Below are 6,197 nucleotides of genomic sequence, written 5' to 3'. Positions count from 1 at the left end.
CAAAATGGAACGGAGAGAGTTAAGAAAGAATTAGGGTGCAAAATAGAGAGTTAGTGGGAAGCAGCCGCATAGCCCAGGGAGATCAGCTTGGTGCTTTGTGACCACCTAGAGGGGTGGGATAGGGAGGGTGGGAGGGAGGGAGATGCAAGAGGGAGGCGATATGGGGATATATGTATACATATAGCTGATTCACTTTGTTATAAAGTAGAAACTAACACACCATTGTAAAGCAATTATACTCCAATAAAGACGTTTAAAAAAATTACAGAAAATTTTCCAGCACACACACACACACACACACACACACACACACACACACACACGGAAGCATTTCCCCTGATATAGTTGTTTTAATTTTGTTAATTTAATCTATTTTTACATTATTTCCATGAGAATATTTTTCACAACCTAGCCATCCAGTGTCCTATGAATACATTACTTCGCTCCAACTCTTCTTTTGTCTCTGAGTTGATAATTGTCTTAGTCCTCATTTGCTTGATTTTCTATACACCTATTACCCATTTCTTTTCCAGAGTCTCTGCTGGAAATGTTACTCTACTCTCAATATATTCCAGCACCTCAGGTAATTGAGTCATTTTATCTACTTCATGAAACATCCCTGCAGGAATCCTATGCCCTCCTGCTCCAATATGGACCATCTGTCCTCTTGTGCCGGGATCTTCCTTCTTTTTCCTCTGGTGGGTCCCTTTTCCTTTATCTCATATCTTTCTCTTTTCTAGGTCACCCCTTTGTATGTCACCCGAGGTTAAGTTATGATGTGGTAACATACGGCCCCAACACCTCGCTGGCTTCCAACAAGAAACATGTCTCCTCCGGCGTGTTACATGTCCCTCATGGGTTGCCTGGAGCTCTGTGCTGCGCCTCATCTTTGTCCCCGGACCCAGGGGATGGAGCAGCTTTTGTCTGGAGCATCACCAGTGTCAAGCCAGAGGAGAAGAGGATGCGGCTAACCAGAGATGACCCTCACGCTGCTGCTCCGAAGTGACACGTGTCTCTTCTGCCCACATTCCAATCACCAAAGCAGGTCACGTAGCCACTCTTAAGTTCGTTCCATATCTAAACTTTGGTTGTGTATAAAATTCTGGTTTGGAGAAAGTTTTCCTTCAGCATTTTGAATGCATTGCTGTATTGCCTTCTACCTTTTAGTGTCGCTGTTGGGAAACTAATGCAATTCTGATTCTTGAATCTTGGTGTGTGACCTGTCTGTTCTCTCTGGAAGCTTTTAGGATTCTCCTTTTGTCCCTGTGGTGTGGGAGGGCGGGTGAAAAAGCACCAGACCATCAGACCCTCTTCTTCCCTAGAAGCAAAGGTATATATAATGTCTATGATTTAGGAATAAGTTTGATGCCATGTGACAGAAAACGCAAAATTACAGCGGTCTAAACTGGGTCCTTATTCTGTTCCACGTCGATCAAGTCCAGAGGAAGGTGAGCAAGGCACGCACTCCAGGAAGCAGCCAGGGACTCAGGCTCCTGCCAGTCCTCGGCTCCCTACAGGGGTTCTTGTAGTTTATTTTCATTGAGATAACACTGGTTTATAACATTATAAGTTTCACGTGTACAACATTACATTTCAACTTCTGTACACACTACAGCGTGCTCAGCACCAAAACGTTAGTTTCCATTCATCACCATACAGTTGATCCCCTTTCCCTATTTGGCCCTCCTCCTACTTGCCCTCTGGTAACCACTGCTCTGTTCTCTGTATCCACGCATTTGTTTTTCTTTGTATTGGTCTGTCCATTTCTCTTGTTTTGTTTGTTTGTTTCTTATCTTCCATATATGAGTAAAATCATACGGTATTGTCTCTGTCTGACTTATTTCACTGAGTATAACACTCTCAAGGTTCATCCACGTTGTCGCAAATGGCAAGATTTCATCTTTTTTATTTTTTATGTTTCTGCAGGATTTATTCATTTTTATTGTTCGGCCATGCCGCTTGGCATGTGGGATCTTAGTTCCCCGACCAGGGATCGAACCCATGCCCCTTGCAGTGAAAGCGAGGAGTCCTAACCACTGGACCATCAGGGAATCCCTTCAGCACATCCTTTACTCTAAACCTGTTGGAGTTTCCCCTCCTCCAGTAGTCATGATATATATCGATCCACCTTGGTTTCCTCTGATAACCATAATGAGTGATGACTATGCTATCTGCAGGCCAGAACTAAAACTCAGCGAGGCTGACGAGCCCCTCTAGGAATTAAGCCTGTTCTCAATCACGCTGGAGGTGGGGTGGGGTGGGGGAGGATGGAACCCAGCCTGTGACTTAATAAATAGAGATATTAGATCAGTTCATCATAATGGCGGATTCTGGTGACTACGACTGAAGTATCCACATTTTAATCACAATAATAGCCATTAAGTGCATAAAATTCTCTGCCATTGCTGCACTCCGACGATGCAAAAATCCAGAGAGAGAAAAGTGGCCACATCACTCGACAGTTTTCACTCTCTCATGAAGACTTACTGGAGGGTGTAAATGTGATGTGAGGACTAAGCTAAATCGTATGCCTCTGCTAAAGGAGTGTGGCACAGGGGAGTGCGATATTAATGCCGCCAGCAAAGTTAGCATAAAGTGTTCTTTGTTAATCAAATTAACAGAATACAGGCTTGTGAAATTAAGGCATGAAAATAGACACCATTCCGAATCGGGACAACACACAAAAGTAATTGCATAACAAGGGCACGGGCTGGACGTCTTATTGCCCAGATATTACCGTGCTGTTACCGGTGGGCTAAATCAGTGAGTTTCTTGGCCTAGGACAGTGATCCTGCACTTGAGAACCACTTGAGAGCTTAAACAACGCTGATACCCAATCCCCACACCCTGAGAGAATCATTTAATTGGCCCAGGGTGGAGTCCTGGGCATGGGATTTTTAGAAACTCCCCGAGTCCCTTGGTGGCCCGCCAGGATGGTGAAGCTCTGGGCCCAGGGCAAAGAGGCCCGAGGGACAAGTCAGACTGGCTTGGGCAACATACTCCACGAGGGGGCGCTCGGCTGCGTCCTTCGTAAAAGAAAAGGGTGGGATTGCATGTGGTTTAAGGTCCATCCCGTGTCCCCAATGTTATCCTATTTTCAGAAGAGCCTTAGTAAAACAGATACTATTGGAATCGTTTTCAAAGGGTTTCTTTTCATTTTTCTAAAATCTACATTATCGGGAATTCCCTGGCCGTCCGGTGGTTGGGACTCTGAGCTTCCACTTCAGGGGGCACGGGTTCCATCCCTCATCGGGGAACTGAGATCCCGCAAGCTGTGTGGTGCAGCCAAAATAAAAAATCACAATAAAAAAATAAAAAATAAAATCTACAGGATCTTGAGAATTCAGGTGGAAAATGGTAGATTAAATACATCCATTTATCTCCACGCCATCCACAAAACCCCACTAAATGACAGTAAAGGAATAAAGGAAAAATGATAAATTCATACTGACAAAAGGGGGAGAGCAGGGCTTCCCTGGTGGTGCAGTGGTTAAGAATCCGCCTGCCAGGTCTTCCCTGGTGGCGCAGTGGTTGAGACTCCGCCTGCCGATGCAGGGGACACGGGTTCGTGCCCTGGTCCGGGAAGATCCCACATGCCACGGAGCGGCTAGGCTAGTGAGTCATGGCCGCTGAGCCTGCGCGTCCGGAGCCTGTGCTCCGCAACAGGAGAGGCCACAACAGTGAGAGGCCCACGTACAGAAAAAAAAAAAAAAAAAAAATCCGCCTGCCAACGCAGGGAACACAGGTTCCAGCCCTGGTCCGGGAAGATCCCACAGGCCCCGGAGCAACTAAGCCCGTGCGCCATAACTACTGAACTTGTGCTCCAGAGCCTGCGAGCCACAAATACTGAAGCCCGCGCGCCTACAGCCTATACTCTGCACACAAAAAGAGAAGCCACTGCGATGAGAAGCCCACACGCCGCAGCAAAGTGTAGCCCCCACTCACCGCAATTAGGGAAAGCCCACGCACAGCAATGAAGACCCAATTCAGGCAAAAATAGGTAGATACATAGATAGATAGATAGATAGATAGATGATAGATAAAATTTATTTGAAAAAAATTCAGGAGAGCAGCTAACAGCAGCCAGGTGGTGACCAGGCGATTTTAATGCTTCAGAACCCTGGAAAGGCTCAGGAATTCTGACCTACCTTTGAAGGCTGAGGAAGAAATTGGTATCAGGGTGGGCAACTAGCTGAGTCTGCCACAGTTTAAAACAAAATGAAGAAAGAGCAGTAGAAGCGTATTATGAGATAGAGAAGCAGACAGATGAAACGGCTAAGGATGTAAACTGGTGGTTTCTGGGAAGTGGGAATTGGGATGGGGAAAAGCAGTTTGGGGTTTTGCTCTCCTGAAAGCCTTGCGTCATTTGACCTTTAAAATTAGGTATATACATCACTTAGATTTTTTTTTTAAAGCTGCTTTTGAAACGGGTATGGGGGGAAAGGCACGCAAATCCTGCAGATGGCAATATAAACTTGTACAAGCTTGCCGAATGGCAGCTCGGTAATACGGATCAAAAATTTTCATGTGTGGAACATTCAGTCCAGCATTTCCACTCCTGGAATTTATTCTAAGGAAGTAATTGGACAACCGCTGCTTTGATTATAAAATAGAAAAATTGGAAACTATCTACATGCCTTGATTAGAACAAGTGATGGCTCATCCACACAGTGCAATTCTATGCCGACGCTTTAAACGACGGATTTGATACCTACCAGATGGTCAAAACTTGTGAAAGCCTGAGGGACTTCCCTGGTGGCGCAGTGCTTAAGAATCCACCTGCCAATGCAAGGGGCACAGGTTCGTGCCCTGGTCTGGGAAGATCCCACATGCCCCGGAGCAGCTAAGCCTGTGCGCCACAACTACTGAGCCTGCGCTCTAGAGCCCACGAGCCACCACTACTGAAGCCCGCGCGCCGAGAGCCACAGCTCTGCAACAAGAGAAGCCACCAGAAGGAGAACCGAGAGCCCCAGCTCCGCCACAAGGGAAGCCACCAGAAGGAGAAGACCGCGCACCGCAACGAAGACCCAGTGCAGCCAGAAATAAATAAATTTATTTGTTTTAAAATTTGTAAAAAAAAAAAAAAAAAAAAAAATTTGTAAAAGCCTGAAAACAGCAGGAGTTGCTCAGCATGTGAAAAACAACGTAATGTTGATATAGTGCTGGCGAGGGTACCCTGCTACAATCTCTTTGGACGAAAAAGCAAAAATTGGCATTAGAGAAATGAAAAGTGAAGTACACACTTTGATCAATTTCTCTCACAGGAAGTCTGAAATGGTATGACTACTTAGGAAGAAAATCACCACTACTTAGTAAAATGGAAGCTAAATCGAAGGCCATGTCCGTCGTACCACTAGGTGGGACGTGCAAGAACATCTCTCATAGTGTTGAGAGGGCCTGAGGCTGCACTCAAGCCGAACGTCTATCAACAGAAAACGGAAATACAACAGTCCGTGATGAGCCGAGAGGCACACGGAACAGCAGCACCCACAGTAACGCGAGAACATCTGCAGGGTTCGCAAACATTACATCTTGCGGAAGACAACAGGAAACCAAAGAAGGAATTCACCCATCTACATAACCTTCCACGTGCAGAAAACGACGTTACACGGAGAATCGGACTCGGGAGATTGAAAAGCACGAAAAGCAGTACTACCACCGCGAGAAATGCAGCTCCCGGAGCCTAGGTGAAGCCCGCGGCGCTTCCAGCACAAAGGCGTCATGGTAACGCCTGAGTCGCTGACAACTTCTCCTCAGGCTTTTCCTTAATTCCAGTTTCACCGGGTCGCGGTTGCGGCTCGCAGAGTGCTTCCGGGCGGCCAACGAGTCCCTTGCTTCCCAGGCGGTAGACCCACGCAGAAATACCTTCGTAAGAAAGCCAAACGAAACCAGAATGAATCCTGAGTCTGTGCACCGAGAGTGGCAGGGCTGACGAGTTGTCCAAACGACAAGCTTTCTCGTAGGTCTATTTTTTCACACACACATCAGCCCTGCTTATTTCCGCAAGGCCTCCAAAAATTAGGAAGCTTGGTTCTGCTTTCGTCCTCAGCAGGCGAGAATCTTTCGAAAACCACGGAAGATTCCCGCCTGCTGAGGAGAAACGTGAGGGCGTCTATGGGGGGTGGCCTCGGGAGACAATGCCAGGGAGATTGACCCCACTTGTACTGAGGGTGAACGTAAGCTCGGGTCAAGAGCTT

At 46.7% G+C, this 6,197-nt stretch overlaps 1 long non-coding RNA gene across 1 annotated transcript; it reads left to right on the top strand.

Moving 5' to 3' along the window:
• Positions 1–301: 301 nt before the first annotated feature.
• Positions 302–1,206, top strand: LOC113616949 (uncharacterized). The gene is made up of 2 exons (XR_003431455.1): positions 302–583; positions 741–1,206. It is a non-coding gene; the product is annotated as an uncharacterized LOC113616949 (long non-coding RNA).
• Positions 1,207–6,197: the final 4,991 nt, after the last annotated feature.

Source organism: Aethalodelphis obliquidens, unplaced genomic scaffold, assembly GCF_003676395.1.
Source record: "Aethalodelphis obliquidens isolate GAN/ISIS:26980383/991018 unplaced genomic scaffold, ASM367639v1 scaffold990, whole genome shotgun sequence".
Taxonomy (NCBI): Eukaryota; Metazoa; Chordata; class Mammalia; order Artiodactyla; family Delphinidae; genus Aethalodelphis; species Aethalodelphis obliquidens.
Note: the sequence above shows the minus strand (reverse complement) of the source record. Positions and strands in the feature narration are given on the sequence as shown.